At 42.6% G+C, this 15409-nt stretch overlaps 1 long non-coding RNA gene across 1 annotated transcript; it reads right to left on the minus strand.

The window, feature by feature from the left end:
- Positions 1 to 4410: 4410 nt before the first annotated feature.
- On the minus strand, positions 4411 to 14303 carry LOC122681439. Its single transcript, XR_006336979.1, has 4 exons — positions 14171 to 14303; positions 11867 to 11942; positions 9862 to 9987; positions 4411 to 4559 (listed from the first exon to the last, which is right to left on the minus strand). It is a non-coding gene; the product is annotated as an uncharacterized LOC122681439 (long non-coding RNA).
- Between the last annotated feature and the right edge of the window lie 1106 nt (positions 14304 to 15409).

A 15409-nucleotide genomic window follows, 5' to 3' on the forward strand; every position in this document is an offset into this window, starting at 1 on the left:
GAGCTGGTTTGGTGGTGCTGAATTCTCTCAGCTTTTCCTTATCTGTAAAGCTTTTAAATTCTCCTTCATATCTGAATGAGATCCTTGCTGGATACAGTAATCTAGGTTGTAGGTTATTCTCTTTCATTACTTTCAGTACGTCCTGCCATTCCCTTCTGGCCTGGAGGGTTTCTATTGATAGATCAGCTGTTATCCTTATGGGAATCCCTTTGTGTGTTATTTGTTGTTTCTCCCTTGCTGCTTTTAATATTTGTTCTTTGTGTTTGATCTTTGTTAATTTGATTAATATGTGTCTTGGGGTGTTTCGCCTTGGGTTTATCCTGTTTGGGACTCTCTGGGTTTCTTGGACTTGGGTGGCTATTTCCTTCCCCATTTTAGGGAAGTTTTCAGCTATTATCTCCTCGAGTATTTTCTCATGGCCTTTCTTTTTGTCTTCTTCTTCTGGGACTCCTATGATTCGAATGTTGGGGCGTTTCACATTGTCCCAGAGGTCCCTGAGGTTGTCCTCGTTTCTTTTGATCCTTTTTTCCTCTCTGCTTCATTTATTTCCACCATTTTATCTTCTACCTCACTTATCCTATCTTCTGCCTCCGTTATCCTACTCTTGGTTCCCTCCAAAGTGTTTTTGATCTCATTCATTGCATTACTCATTTTTAATTGAGTCTTTTTTATTTCTTCTAGGTCTTTATTAAACATTTCTTGTATCTTTTCAATTTTTGTTTCCAGGCTATTTATCTGTAACTCCATTTTGTTTTCAAGATTTTGGATCATTTTTATTATCATTATTCTAAATTCTTTTTCAGGTAGATTCCCTATCTCCTCCTCTTTTGTTTGACTTGGTGGGCATTTTTCATGTTCCTTTACCTGTTGGGTATTTCTTTGCCTTTTCATCTTGTTTAGATTGCTGTGTCTGGAGTGGGCTTTCTGTATTATGGAGGTCTGTGGTTCCTTTTTATTGTGGAAGATTTACCCAGTGGGTGGGGTTAGATGATTGGCTTGTCAAGGTTTCCTGGTTAGGGAAGCTTGCGTCAGTGTTCTGGTGCGTGGAACTTGATTTCTTCTCTTTGGAGAGCAATGGAGTGCCCAGTAATGAGTTTTGAGATGGGTCTATGTGTTAGGTGTGACCTTGGGCAGCCTGTATGTTGACGTTCAGGGCTATGTTCCTGCGTTGCTGGAGAATTTGCGTGGTATGTCTTGCTCTATAACTTATTGGCTCTTGGGTGGTGGTTGGTTTCAGTGTAGGTTCTGGTGTTCTCAGGTTTTGGGCTTAAGTCTCCTGCCTCTGGATTTCAGTTTTATTCTTCCTGTAGTCTCAGGACTTCTCCAGCTATACAGCACTGATAAGAAAACTTCTAGGTTAATGGCGAAAAGATTCTCCCCTGTTAGGCATACCCAGAGAGGTTCACAGAGTTACATGAAGAAGAGGAGAGGGAGGAGGGAGATAGAGATGAGCAGGAGGAGAAAAAGGGGGACTCAAGAGGAGAGAGACAGATCTACACAGCTGTCTGTTCCCAGAGTGTTCTCCGTAGCCCAGTCACCTACAAAGATTCACAGAATTGGATTGGGAAGAGAAGGGGAAAGGAGGAAATAGAGGTGTTCTGAGGTAGAAAACAGAGAGTCAAGATTGGGAGAGAATAATCTTCGGTTTAAAAATAGGGCTTCTCTTCTTTTTTTTTTTTGTAAGGTTATAGTGTGTTGAAAATTAAGGAGTAGTAGAGGAGTACTAGAGGACTTTAAAAGAAATAAGAGGAAAAGAAAAATAGAAAATAGAAGAGAAAAAGGAAAGAAAAAAAGAAAAAAGAAAAAAAAAGAAAAAAAAAATTTTTTTTCCCCTAATTAAAAAAATCGTAAAAATCTATGAAAATGAAAGTTAAGGAGAAATGGGGGAGTAATAGGGGATTTTAAAGGAAAAAAAAGAGAAAAAATAAAAAATAAAAAAAAGGAAAAAAAAGAGAAAAAAGTAAAATTATATCTAGGAGTTTCTCTAGAGCTGTTGCAGTCAGTGTGGGTTCGGCTCAGTTTCAGATAGCTCCTCGTTCCAGCTTACACTTCTCGGTATCTACAGGCCCCTTACGGTGTAGTCGGTGTTTTCTAGAGGGATTTTAATCTGTTGCACCAGTCCCTTCTGAAGCGGTTCCCTTTGTTTATTTGACTTCTGTTTGCCGGTCTCTTCAGAGCCTCATTTCCGCCCTGACACAGGCGGGCGGAGGTGGACTCTTATTCAGGTAGCTAGTTCCGTCGCTCTGCGGGGAGGGGCTGGCGCTGTGAGGGCGGGCTTGCGCCGCGGGGACGGGCTGGCGCTGCCGGGAGGGACTGACGCTGCCGGGAGGGGCTGACGCTGCGGGGCGGGGCTGACGCTGCGGGGACGGGCTGGCCCTGCGGGGGCGGGCTGGCGCTGCCGGGAGGGGCTGACGCTGCTTTCTCCGTCTGCCGCTGCTCAGGCTCCCGGCTGTTCTATATGGAGCGCGCCCCGCGCTGCGCGAGGTTCCAGCCCTCGGGTGTTCCACAAAAGCGCGGAGCGAAAAGCTGCGCCTGCTCTCTGTGCCTTCCCCGTCAGAGCGGTCCCGGCAGCCAGGGGCTTGGTGGGCGCACTCTCCCCAGGTGTGGCGCGCCCACTCCCTTCCGCGGACCCAGTCTCAGTTTCCGCTGGCGCCAGTCGGGTGCGCGCGCCTTCCGCCCTCCGCGTCCCCAGCCCCAGTCCCCGCCCGCGCCGGTCGGGTGCCTGCGCCCTGTGTCTCACCGCAACCTTCCCCTCCCCCCTGCCTCCTGCCTCTGGCGGGGCTGGGCCGGTCAGCAGCCTGCGAGCTCTTCTCTGGACTTTCTCGGTCTCTTTGTTCTGCGAACGGCCGGCAGTGTGTTCGGGCCGGTTAATGTACTCTCTCTCTTTTGGTCTCCCACAGTTCAAGTTGGCACCTCACAGAAGCTCCCTCCGATTGTCCTCAGGGCACTCAGGCCTGGACCCTACCCCAAGCAATGCCGCCCAAGACTCCCTTCCCGGGACGAGTCTCCGTCCTCAGCTCTTTTGTCTCACTTTTTATCTTTTATATTTTGTCCTACCTCCTTTCGAAGACAATGGGCTGCTTTTCTGGGCGCCTGATGACCTCAGCTAGCGATCAGAAGTTGTTCTGTGAAGTTTGCTCTGCGTTCAGTTATTCTTTCCATGAATTTGTAGGAGAGAAAGTGGTCTCCCCCGTCCTACTCCTCCGCCATCTTGGCTCCTCCTGATGAACATTTTCAATTAGCAGATACAGCAGGTACTTTCTCTAGCTCTGAAGAATTGTTTTATATTATTTCATTGATTTTTGTCCTGCTTCCATTTTTGCATTTAGAACTCTGATTGTTCTTAGATTAGACTACTAAATCTGTTCTCCAAGGTATTTTTCTTTTCTCACAATCTTTCTTGTGTGTATACTCCATCAATGTAATCCATATTTGGGGTGTGATATTATTCACTGTCATTATTTAGATTTTTTTTTTTTTGCAATAATGGTTTTAAATTTTTGTCAAAGAACTGTTTATTTTCAGAGCATTTATTTTGGTGAAAACCTGGTTTGTTGGTTGGCTAGCTGGTTTAGTGGATGCAGTATTGTCTCAAATCTCATTGTGAATATGAACGAGGAGTTTTTTCCTAATTCCCCTGGATCTTGTTTCATGGAGGTTCCTTTGTTCTAAATGGTCATCTTGGTGCTCCCCTCCTGACCAGAAGATTCTACCTCTGTAGTTAGTGATGTGTTGTTGCTGTCTAGATGATTTACTTGTATTAGCAGGTGTGAGTCTCTTTAGCACTAGCATAGATCTGGCTCTGGGGTCTCCTGGGAGGAAATGATCGGAGCCTTGACTCATAGGAGTGAGTGAGCCGCTTCTTAGGCAGGCTGGTGATGAGGGCATAGTGCAAGTGGCTCCCTTTCAGGTACGCCAGAGGAAAGCGCCCTGGCATGCTGAGTCCTCTCCACAGGCAGGCAACAATGGGGCCAACTTGGATTGGAGTTATTCCTCTGGCCAACTGAAGGGATTTGGGCCAGCAAGAAGATGCCTTCAAACACAGATCTGACCGTGGAGTCCAAGGGTTTCCCTGAGGAGAGGGAGCAAGACCTCATGGGCTTTCTTATAACCTGACTCCCCCCACTGTACAGCCTCTGTAGTAATTTTCTGTTGCATGACAAATGACCACAAATTTAATGGTTTAAAATAACACATGTGTATTATGTCACAGTTTGCATGAGTCAGGAGTCCAGGCATGTCCTCTGATCAGGTTCCACCAGGCCACAGTCACATCCCACATGAGGCTCTAGATTCTCTCTCAAGCTCATTAAGTGTTTGGCAGAATTTGGTTTCTTGCAGCCATATGCCCGAGGCCCCTGTCTTCTTGCTGGGAACGGTGCTCAGTTCCTAAGGCCACTTGATGTCTCCTGCTGCATGGCCCCAAAGGCAGGTCACAAAACAACTCTCTGCAGGTTTCCAGGCCCCTTCTGGCAAGTGTAGGGTGTTCAGACTGCCATGTCATGGGTTAGGACGTAACAGAGCCTTTTGTGACTGTTGTAGAGGTTGGCCTGAGGTCCCTAACATGCAAAATTGATTATTAGGGATGACATATTTCAATCTGTTTAAGAGGAACACAGTCTCTAGGGAAGGAATTTTAAGACGGAGAGGGCAGTTTAGGTAATAATACTAATAGCATGATCCAGACCAAAATTCAATGCCACAGAAGAACAATGAGTTTCTAGAAATAAAATTATCTTGAGGATGCTCTGTGACAGACACTGTGGAGAGAATGAGAAGAAGCCATGGAGGAAATATCTCACAAGGCGTGTCCAATAAAGGATGTTTACCCAAAATACAGAAAAAAACTGTTAAAACTCAACAATAAGAAAATTAACAACCAGATTTAAAAATGGGCAAAAGATCTGAACAGACAACTCACCAGAGAAGATGTACAGATTGGAAATAAGCATAGGAAGAGATGTTCTACATCATGTGTCATCGGGGAACTGCTAATTAACACAATAATGAGATGCCGACACACACCTATTAGAATGGCCAAAATCCAGAACACTGACCTCACAAGGAGCATTTGAACCCTCATTCATTGCTGGTGGGAATGCAAAATGGTGCAAGCCACTTTAGAAGACCATTTGGCAGTTTCTTACAAAACTAAACATACTCTTACATATAATCCAGGAATCACACGCTGGTATTTATGCAAATAAGTTGAAAACTTATGTCCACATACCCCTCCCCCCAAAAAAGTGAGCTCTCAAGCCATGAAAAGACATGGAAGAAACCTAAACATAAAGAACTAGTTGGAAAAGGCTACATGCTGTATGATTCCAGTTATACAACATTCTGGGAAAGGCAAAACTATGGAGACATAAAAACACTGGTTGCAAGTGAATAGGAGAGAGAGAAGCATGAATAGGCAGCCACAGAGGATTTTTAAGAGCAGTGAAACTATTCTGTACGATACCACTCTAGGGAGACTCTCTACTTTCTACTCAGTTTTGTTGCAAACCTAAAACTTCGGTTGATTTAAAAAGCACAGTCTATGTAAATGTTACGAGGAACATGTGTTTCTGAAGGATCTGTAAATGCTGGCTTGAACATGTGCGTAGCTGATGTTCAGTGTTCCTTCCAGCGCAGTCGCTCTGGCTGGCACAAAGCCTGTGCCCGGGAGCAATGGCTGTATGGCTCTATTCACTGAAGACGCAGCCTGAGCACAGAGCAAACTCAACTAAGCTCCTTCTCGCTAGGCCTTCAGTGGGGATGAGGACAGAGCAGTATTGTGTGAAGCAGACTAGCCACATCTGTTGCCTGAGGGTGACAGATAGGCAACAAAACTCCCTTTGGCGGTGAGAAACAGTGGTGATGTTAATTCTTCAGATATGAGTATTGTGCTCTCTTGGGCATAAGAATCACACAGATGACCCTTTGAGGGACACTGAAGTCCAAGGGGGCTTCCCAGGTAGGCAGTGGTCAAGAATCTGCCTGCCAATGCAGGAGACACTGGGTTTGATAGGAGACTTGGATTTGATCCCTGGGTCAGGAAGATTGCCTGGAGGAGGAAATGGCAACCCACTCTAGTATTCTCGCCTGGAGAATTCCATGGAGGAGCCTGGTGGGCTACAGTCCATGGGTTCACAAAGAGTTGGACACAAGTTAGCACACACACACATGAAGTTCAAGGAGCGTACTTAGGTGTATCATGAGGGTGATGAAAGAGAACACTGGAGGGACAGGTGGACAGTGATCTCCTAGATAATTTTGGAACTGGAGGGTTTCCATTTATTTTGGAAAAATAGAATAATATAACATCTACTCACAGATGATTGTGTAATTTATTTTTTTTCCAAATACTTTGTTTTATGTCCTTAAGTTTCCGTCTGTATATTTGGAACTCAAAGAGTATAGTGTGTGCAGGAGAAAGATTTGGGAAGCAATCCATCCATCTTAGAGTCAAAACTAAAAATAGTTTAGTTAACTTTGTATCCAGATAACTTTTTAAAAGAGAAAACACTAGATTGAAATCATAGCATATTTGACAAACAACATAATCCATGTGCCTCTGGTTTCTTAGTGGATTGAGATCCCCTGGGAGTATCCACAACAGGATGTGGTGAGGAAATCCTACAACAGCTACTTAGATGGAGTTTCTGAGTTGCTGCTTTGGTTTCACTTTAATGTTCTGGATTCTCATGCTCATTCATTTCCTTTCTTCTTCAGCTTCTTACTCGGCTATAAACTGGTCAAACCACACCCATTAGAAAAACTTTTATCAAAAAGAGAAAGAAGAAAGATAGAATAAAGGAAGGAGGAGAGAGAGAGGAAGAGAGAAGAAGGAAGAAAGGGAGAGAGGGAGGAAGGCAGGGTGGAGGGAGGGAGGAAGGAAATAACCGGAGCTGATGATAATGTGGGGAAATTGGGACTTTGGTGCATTGCTGAAGGGAATATGAAATGGTGCCATGCTACAAAAACCAGCACGGCAGTTCCTCACAAAATTAAACAAAATTACCATATGAGCCAGTAATGCCACTCTGGGTATCCACCCAAAGGAACTGAAGGCAAGCACTGGAAAAAGATATTGGTACACCCATGTTCATAGCAGCATTATTCATAAGAGCCCAAAGATGGAAACACCCAAATGTCCACTGATGGATGAACAGATAAAGAAGATGTCGTCTACACATAAAATGCATACAGTGGAGTATTATGCAGCCCTAAAAGGCATGAGCTGCTGACACACACTTATTACGTGGATGAACCTTGCCAGACACAAAGGGACAAATATGGCATCTTTGCACTTACAGGAGGTACTCAGAGTGACAGTTAAATTCATAGAGACAGAAAATAGAATGGTAGTTTCCAAGGCCTGGAAGGAGGGGACAATAGGAGTTAGTGTTTAATCGGTAGAGGGTTTCTGTTTGAGAAGAAGAAAAAGTTCTGGTGGTGGGTGGCAGTGGTGTATTTACCTAATGCCACTGAGCTGTATACTTATAAATAGTTAAAATGATGAATTTTATGTCATGCATATTTTGCCACAATAAAAATTATTCAGAAAAGGAAGAACCATTGGGCAGTGGGAATGGAAACATGGCTTTCAGGGCCAGGTGGCCGCAGTGTTCCAGCACAACACTTAGCTCTGTGGTCACCCTCCTTCCTGAGACCTTTAAGTCTGCATTCATTCATTCACTCATTCATTTTTGTTCACTAATGTTTAATGTTTATTAAGCACATACTGTGTGTTTAATTTACTCTGAAACTATAGAATACCTTGAAAACCCTTGGTTGGAGTTCAGATGCATGATAGATTTTATCAAAATCATCAACATATGGCAATAATCAAAATTGCTTTTCTTTTAAAACAATGTAATTGCTTTCCTCACTGCATATTTTTCACATTCAGATATAGATTTGATTCTGAAATCTGAGTACCACAAAATATGAAAGTTGGGAGAAAAATGATCTAGCCTAGTAAATTATTTAGCAGAGTAATATTTTTTCAAATAAAATTCTACAGGGCTCACTAATATAACAAAATAAAATATTAAAACTGGTACACAGCCTTCTTGGACAGTCAGTTTTTTACTGTTGGGTCAAAAACACGACATCGATTGTGGCAGACTTAAGCATATTCAAAAACTCCTGACTCCCAGGGTTCACCTGAGCTTTTAGGCAGCCATGGAGCACAGGTCAATATCCCATATCGAATTTTACCCCTTCGTCCTACAGATTTAAGTGATCGACCACAAAACACATGTTAAAATTTTTTGTTGTGATTTTTAAAGAACAGTTCTAAGTTACACCTGAAAATTGAAATAGTTTGTTCTTTGACTCAGTTTTGTTTTTTTAATCTGTAAAGCAATTGAGGATTAGGACAGTCTGCATGTCAATGAGGGTGGTTTTTGATAAATATGGTAGAGTACAGCGTGTGGACTTGGAGCCCAAAAATCTAGGTTCTGGTTCTAGTTCTGCTAATATGTGACGTGGGAAGAATCGGTCACCTCCCTGATCCTGATGCTGTGTTATTTCTGAAAGTAAGGATAATAATGCCCAAGCCACCTAGTTTCTGAGGTTACCATGTACACATGAGTTAAGCTTATAGTTTGGAGTACATTTTTGCCATAGTGTAAGAAAATGATAATAACGATCCCCAAACGGAGTTTAAATAAGATGGTGTGTACATTTAATCTGTATGTTAATAAACGTTAGAAGTTTGTTAGTCTGAATATTTTTAATTTATAAAAATGAAATGTTACTGTTTTTTTAAAAAAAGCCAAGTACAGTCTGTAAACAAGTTTTGAATTCTACCTCTGTCATTGGGTAGGAATTTCTAGAGATTAAAAATAGCAGTCCTTCTTTCATCAATTTCCCCTTCTCAGTAAGGAAATATGATTTATTGGTCCCTCAAATGTATGCCCACTCAATCTGCTCAGAGTTCAGATTGCCTAATTCTTACTCTTAATCAAATTTACATTTAGAATGCAAGATTTTAAAACATTTTTTTTAACATTTTTTAAATTTAAACTTATTTAAAACTTATTTTTCTATGAAAACAATTTTATTCATTTAAATTTTTAAGCTACATGCCTTTTTAAATTTTTTAAAAATATATTTACTTATTTGGCTGCACTGGGTCTTGACTGTGGATGTGGGATCTCTTTTTAGTTATAGCATGCAAGATCTAGTTCCCTGACCAGTGATCAAACCCAAGCCCCTCGAATTGAGAGTTTTAGCCATCGGACCACTAGGGAAGTCCCTTAAGCTGCTACATGCTTTGATAAGGCTATTCCTCTTCTGGAATGAATAGAAACAGAAAACAGGTAATAAGGATTTTTATTTTGGACTGATGCCTTTGATAATTATCAAAACACCTAAAACAGGATGTACCTGTATAAGATGTAAAATTTTCTTGCTCTGTCACGGGTATTTCTTAAATGGTGCTTTTTAATCAGCATTTTTTTTTTTTTTTAAAGAAATCAGTGCTCTAGGGCAGGGACTGGCAAACAAACCAAGGCCTGCAAACCAAGTATATCCCAATTCCTGTTTTGGAAAATGAAATTTCACTGGAACACAGCCATGCTCATTTGTTTACGTATTGTCCACGGCTGCTTTTGCATCAGAATGCAGTTGAATCATCGCTGCAGAGACTATATGGTTTGCAGAGCCAAAAATATTTCCTATTAGGTCCTTTGTGGAAAAAAACTGTCCACCCCTGTTTTAGGGACTAAGTAGAGGAAAAAAGAAAATAGATGGTCCCCCCCCCCCTTTTTTTTGGCCTCGATGGTTCCATCAGGAGGTTCTAAAATATAAATACTCCGCACTGAGTTGAAAAACAGGCGTTCTACCTAATGGTAATGAAAGCCTTACCTTGAAAGATCCCCCTGTGGTCAGGGTGCCCCATGATTGCATGCTGGAAAGTGAGTTCCCTTCCTTCCTCTGTCTGTGGAAACGAAGACCGAGTCTCTGTGTCCAGACTCCCGAGGCAATGAGATTCTTTAAAGGGCAGACAACAGTGATACATAAACAACAAATGCCAAAATGATGCAGATCCTTTTCACACATTTTTGGATGGGAGTGTGGACCACTTTGACCTTAGTGACACACTCTTCTGCTGCTTTGGAACCTCAGGTTCCGGGACAACGGGGGGTGGTCAGTGGCCTTGCAGAGGCACCTTTCCTGCGGGCACCTCTCTGCAGTCTTGGGACTCTCTCTCCTTCTGTAGGCGAAATGTTTCCTGTACTGGCCACAGCCTTAAACCCTAGGTATAGCCAAGCCTGATGCTCGTCCCACCCTATTCAAACTTCCTCGCTTCGTAAGGCCATCCATTCCGCTTTTGCTTAAGTGCTTTGAGTTGGTTTTCAGTTTACTCAGAATCACAGAAGTTCTTTGCATAGTCACTGCAGCTCTAACACGCTAGGATCTTCTTGAGTTTTTGCTGGAGTATAGTTGATTTACAATATTGCCTTAGTTTCTGCTGGATAGCGCAGTGAATCAACTTTATTAATATATATATATATGCATCCCTTCTTTTTAAAACTCTTTTTCCATACCGGCCATTACAGAGTATGGAGTAGAGTTCCCTGTGCTCTACACCTTATTAGTTATCTATTTTATATATAGCAATGTGTATACGTCAATCCCAACTCCCAATTTATCCCTCCTCCCCACTTCCCCCACCCTCAGTAACCATATGTTTATTTTCTACCCGTCACTATTCCTATCTCGTAAATAAGTTCATCTGTGCCATTTTTTTAGACTCCACACATAAGCAGGGTCATATGGTATTTTTTCTGACTTCACTCAGTATGATAATCTCTGTTCCATCAATGTTGCTGCACATGACTTTATTTCAATCATTTTATGACTGAGTACAATATTCCATTGCACATATGTACCACATCTTCTTTATCCTCTTTGATGGACATTTAGGTTGCTTCCATGTCCTGATTTTCTACCCCTAGGAAGCTCATCTGTGAGGGCTGTTGCTTGAAATATTAAGACTTTTATTAAATTGCTGCTCCAACATTTGCTCATTGTGTGAGTTTTTGAGCTTCAGTCTTTAGCTCTATAAAAGGGAGATAATAATACTTGCTTTCAATTGTTGCATATTTGAAAAGTGTGGGCATAGAGGAGACAATAAATATTCTGAAAGTGTTCCCCCAGTCCTCCTCAAATCAGGAACCAAATCAGGAACAATGGAGTCAGAGGTCCTATCCCTCACCTCTGACTCATCCCATGCATACTTATTCTTCTAGAATTAAGTCAGTGGCTTCTCCTTTGGGAAGCCTTGCTGCCCACCCACCATTCTCCTTAGCTTAACGCAGCGCCACTTAGCAACCCTCTTACAACCCTCTGAGATTAGCATTTATACCATTTACAGCACTGAACACAGATTTTAAGAATAGTTTTATACTTCACTCATATGGCTCAAGTAGTAAAGAATCTGGCTGCAATGACAGAGACCTGGGTCCAATCCCTGGGTTGGGAAGATTCCCTGGAGAAGGGGAATACTCCGGTATTCTGGCCTGGAGAATTCCATGAACTGTATGGTCCACGGGGTCTAGAGAATTCCATGGACTGTATAGTCCATGAGATCGCAAAGAGTCGGACACGACTGAGCGACTTTCACTTCATTTATTCATAGTATACACATTCATTATTTTAAAAATTGGAAAACATAGAAAGTGCAAAGATAAACACAATAAATGCACAAATCAGCTGTATTCCCATTCCTACAATTCAGAAATAAATGAGAGATAATTCTTCTGCCTCTCTCTCAATCAACATGTATTAATATGCTTTTAGCTGCAAGTAAGAGAAAACCAAGGCTCAATATTCATTTGCCTTAAACAATCAGAAATAATTGGCTTACCGAAGTCCAGATAAAAAGTGACTTCTTAAGCAGGACAATTCATTAATAGTCAGTCTTAAGTCACAGCAATAAGGAACTGGAACAAAGACAAATTTAAGTGATTTCTTAAGTAGGACAATTCGTTAACAGTCAGTCTCAAGTTACAGCAATAAGGGACTGGGACAAAGACAAATTGAATATTTCTTAAGTGCTGTTTTGAAGACTAAATGAAAATCAGTCATCTGTGTCTAAATATCTAAATTGTTGAAATCAGTGAGTAAATTCCGCAAATTGGCCATATGGGGAATTGATTACAGTGGGTGGACATTTGATGAATTGACTTTTGGCCACCGACTTACAGTGGATGATGCCAAGTTTGAGGGACCAGCAGATCAACAGCTAGCCAGACCCCCATCTAGGCCTTCCTCTCTTCCTGCCTTCTCCTGGTGTCAGCTCGGCCCAGCCTCGCTGCCTAGTAGTTGCCATGGTGCGGGCATCACCTGCAGACACACGAATAGGTAGAAGCAGAACTTTGGTTTCCTGTGTCTCTTTTTAAGATGGAGGAAAATGTTCCAGAAGCTTCCTCCCCACCCAAACCACATCACTGGCCTGAAATAACCTATGCCTGACCATGTCTCAGCCTACCACTTGCAAGGGGGCATTCACGGAGACCACTGGCGACTGCGTCCCTAGAGCGGGGCTTCCCACTGAAGCACGCAGCTACGCAGAGGAGAGGAGAAACTCTGACAAAGCTGTGTTGTTAGGAAAGAGAAGGGAGATGACCGGGAGGGGAGCCGACAGTTTCTGCTGCCTTGTCTTTCTGATTTAACATATATAAATTTCCCCACGGCAGTAAATGTTTTTGAAAATGTGATTTCGACCAAAAATATAATTGCATAAAAACATCAGCATTTATTTAACAAGTTCCCTGTTGAATTAGGGCAATTCAAAATTTTCACTATTGTTAATCACTCAGTGTTTTGTCCTAAGACTATCATATTCATGTTTGTAAACACATTACCTTGAAAAATGCTATTTTTCTTACTGAAATAAGTATTACCATCGACAGTTAGGTGCCTTTAGTTTTTCAACAACAAAAAAAAAGCCAACTATATGTACAATTTATATTATACATGCAGACTTTGGTAACCTTTACTACCACTTCTTATGTTGCTTCTCTTTCCTTCAAACTAGAAGAGCTCTTGGCCAATTCATTTTGACAGAATGTACTGATGATGACAAAATGTACTGACGATGTTGCCAAGCCCCATAAAATGAGTAAGACCTAATCTCTGTCTTTCTGAGCTTAGAATTCACTAGAGTTTTTCCCCTATTAACTCTCAGCAGGTAGCGGTCTTTCGATGATCAGAACTGCTGATTTATGTATTTATTTAATATTTCTTGAACTTCTGTTACTTGGCAGGCACTGTCCTAGGATAGAGGAGTGTGACGCCCTCATGGAACTTGGTAGCATCCAGAGGCACTGAGGAAGTAGTCCAAGTGGACCTTTCATAGTTGTTCTCCTACCCATTGTTCTCAGGCCCTTTGCTCTCAGAAAGGAAACATCTGGCCTCCCTCTCTTTTTCTGAATACTTTTGAGGGAGGAGATTCACGTATATTTTCTCGCTTCTGGCCTTGTCACTGATGTCATAGATAATGTAGCTTTCTCAACAAAGGGCTCAGCCAGAAAATTTAATTTGACAGACTTTGTTTCCTGATGCAGTCCATAGCAAACAAACAAGGCAGGAAGTGCTCACAAAGAGCTTGGCCGGTTGCTGCCAACCGCCTGGGAGAGCTGGAATCCTGCTGACCCAGCGTGCTGACCGCATTCTCTCCTGGGACCCTAGACCTACTCGCGCAGTGAGAGGCCACAGGGCTCTGACTTGGCACTTCCGTTCAGTTTAGAATTTTTCAAGACAAAACTTCATGCTTAAACACAAATAGTTCTGCAGTTGCCCAATGATTGTGTCTTTTTTTGTTTTTAGTTTTACTGAAGTATAGTTGATTTACAATGTTGTATTTAATTTCTGCTGTAGAGCAAAGTGACTCAGTTTTTTATATATATATATATGACTTTATTGTTAATCCATTCTATATATAATAGCTTTCATCTGCTAATCCCAAACTCCTCATCTTTCCCTCTCCCATCCTCCCATCCTTGGCAACCCAAGTCTGTTCTGTGAGTCTGTTTTTGTTTTGTATGTTCATTTGTATTTTATCTTAGATTCCACATATAAGTGATATCACACGGTATTTTAACTTGGTTTTTAAAAAAGATACAAGCATTTTATTTTTACCAAAATAAAATAATAAGAATCTTTCTACCTTTTGGTGGTCCATCTAAATCGACGCAGTTAATAAATTCCTTTTTTGACTCAGGGACTTGCTTCATAGACTGTTAGAATTAGAAGGACTTTGAAAATGATCATGTCTAATGATGGGTGAGCCTGGCTGTCCACCCAAACGACATGGGGAGGTTTTAAGAATATAGTTTTTCAGGCCCCACCTGGACCAACAGAGGCAGATTCTCAGATTCTTAGGGCATCATCAGGTCCGGGTGCCAGAAATTATCCGCCAAAGATTGATGGAGTCATAAATCATGTCATCAGAATTGAGACTTTCCTTTTTTTTTTTTTTATCCTCAAACATCAACTTCTTTCCTTAGTTTATTACCCGAGCAAAGAGGCCACCCTTGAATCCTTCTAAGGAGATGGGGAGAGGTCAGTAAATGAACAGCAGGGGCAGAAAAAGCCGGAGAGCCAGGGGGGCTGCAGAGTCATCTGCGAGATGGCAAAAACCACAGCAGAGAGGACCAGCAGCGAGCTGAGCGGCGAGGCATTCCTGCTGCAGGAGCAAGCCCCCCGCCCAGGACACCCCGCCTTCCCTGCGCAGACTGGAGCTCGCTGGGAGGGGCCGAGGACTGCGGCGAGCGCTGCAGTGTCGGCCTGCAGAGCAAGCCGCCCCACGCGGTGATGCGGGAGCAGGATCTGACTCAGGGTGATGTAAGGCTGACTCAGGGGCCGCGCTCTGCACACACAGCTAGCTGCCGGCGCTGCCTACCCCGCAGGCAGGGAAAAGCTAGAGGGTCAAGGTAGCAGACACACAGCTGAAGCCCGGGCTGCTCTTTTCTGCTCAATGCAGATAAATACAGCAAAAGTGGCATGATACAGCTTTTTAGTAGAAAGACAGCGAAGGCTGATTTTTTAAAAAGTGATACATATTGTAAAAGGAATACAATCCGCTGGGGCTGAGTTCTCCTTAAGATGCCTTTATTGAGAGGATCTGGTAGCTCAGCGGTCAAGAATCTGCCCACAATGTGGGAGATGCAGGTTCAATCCTTGGGTCGGGAAGATCCCTGGAGAAGGAAATGGCAACCTACTCCAGTATTCTTGCCTGGAGAATCCCATGGACACAGGCGCCTGGCTGACTACAGTCCATGGGGTTGCAAAAAAGTCTGACAGAATTCAGTGACTAAAGCACCACCACCGTTTACTGAGCACCTACTATGCAGAAGACTGTTCCCGGTGTTAGTTTCTGGAACTTACATTCTTAGAACTGAAATCA

The sequence above is a fragment of the Cervus elaphus genome, chromosome 23 (assembly GCF_910594005.1).
Source record: "Cervus elaphus chromosome 23, mCerEla1.1, whole genome shotgun sequence".
In the NCBI taxonomy this organism is placed as follows: Eukaryota; Metazoa; Chordata; class Mammalia; order Artiodactyla; family Cervidae; genus Cervus; species Cervus elaphus.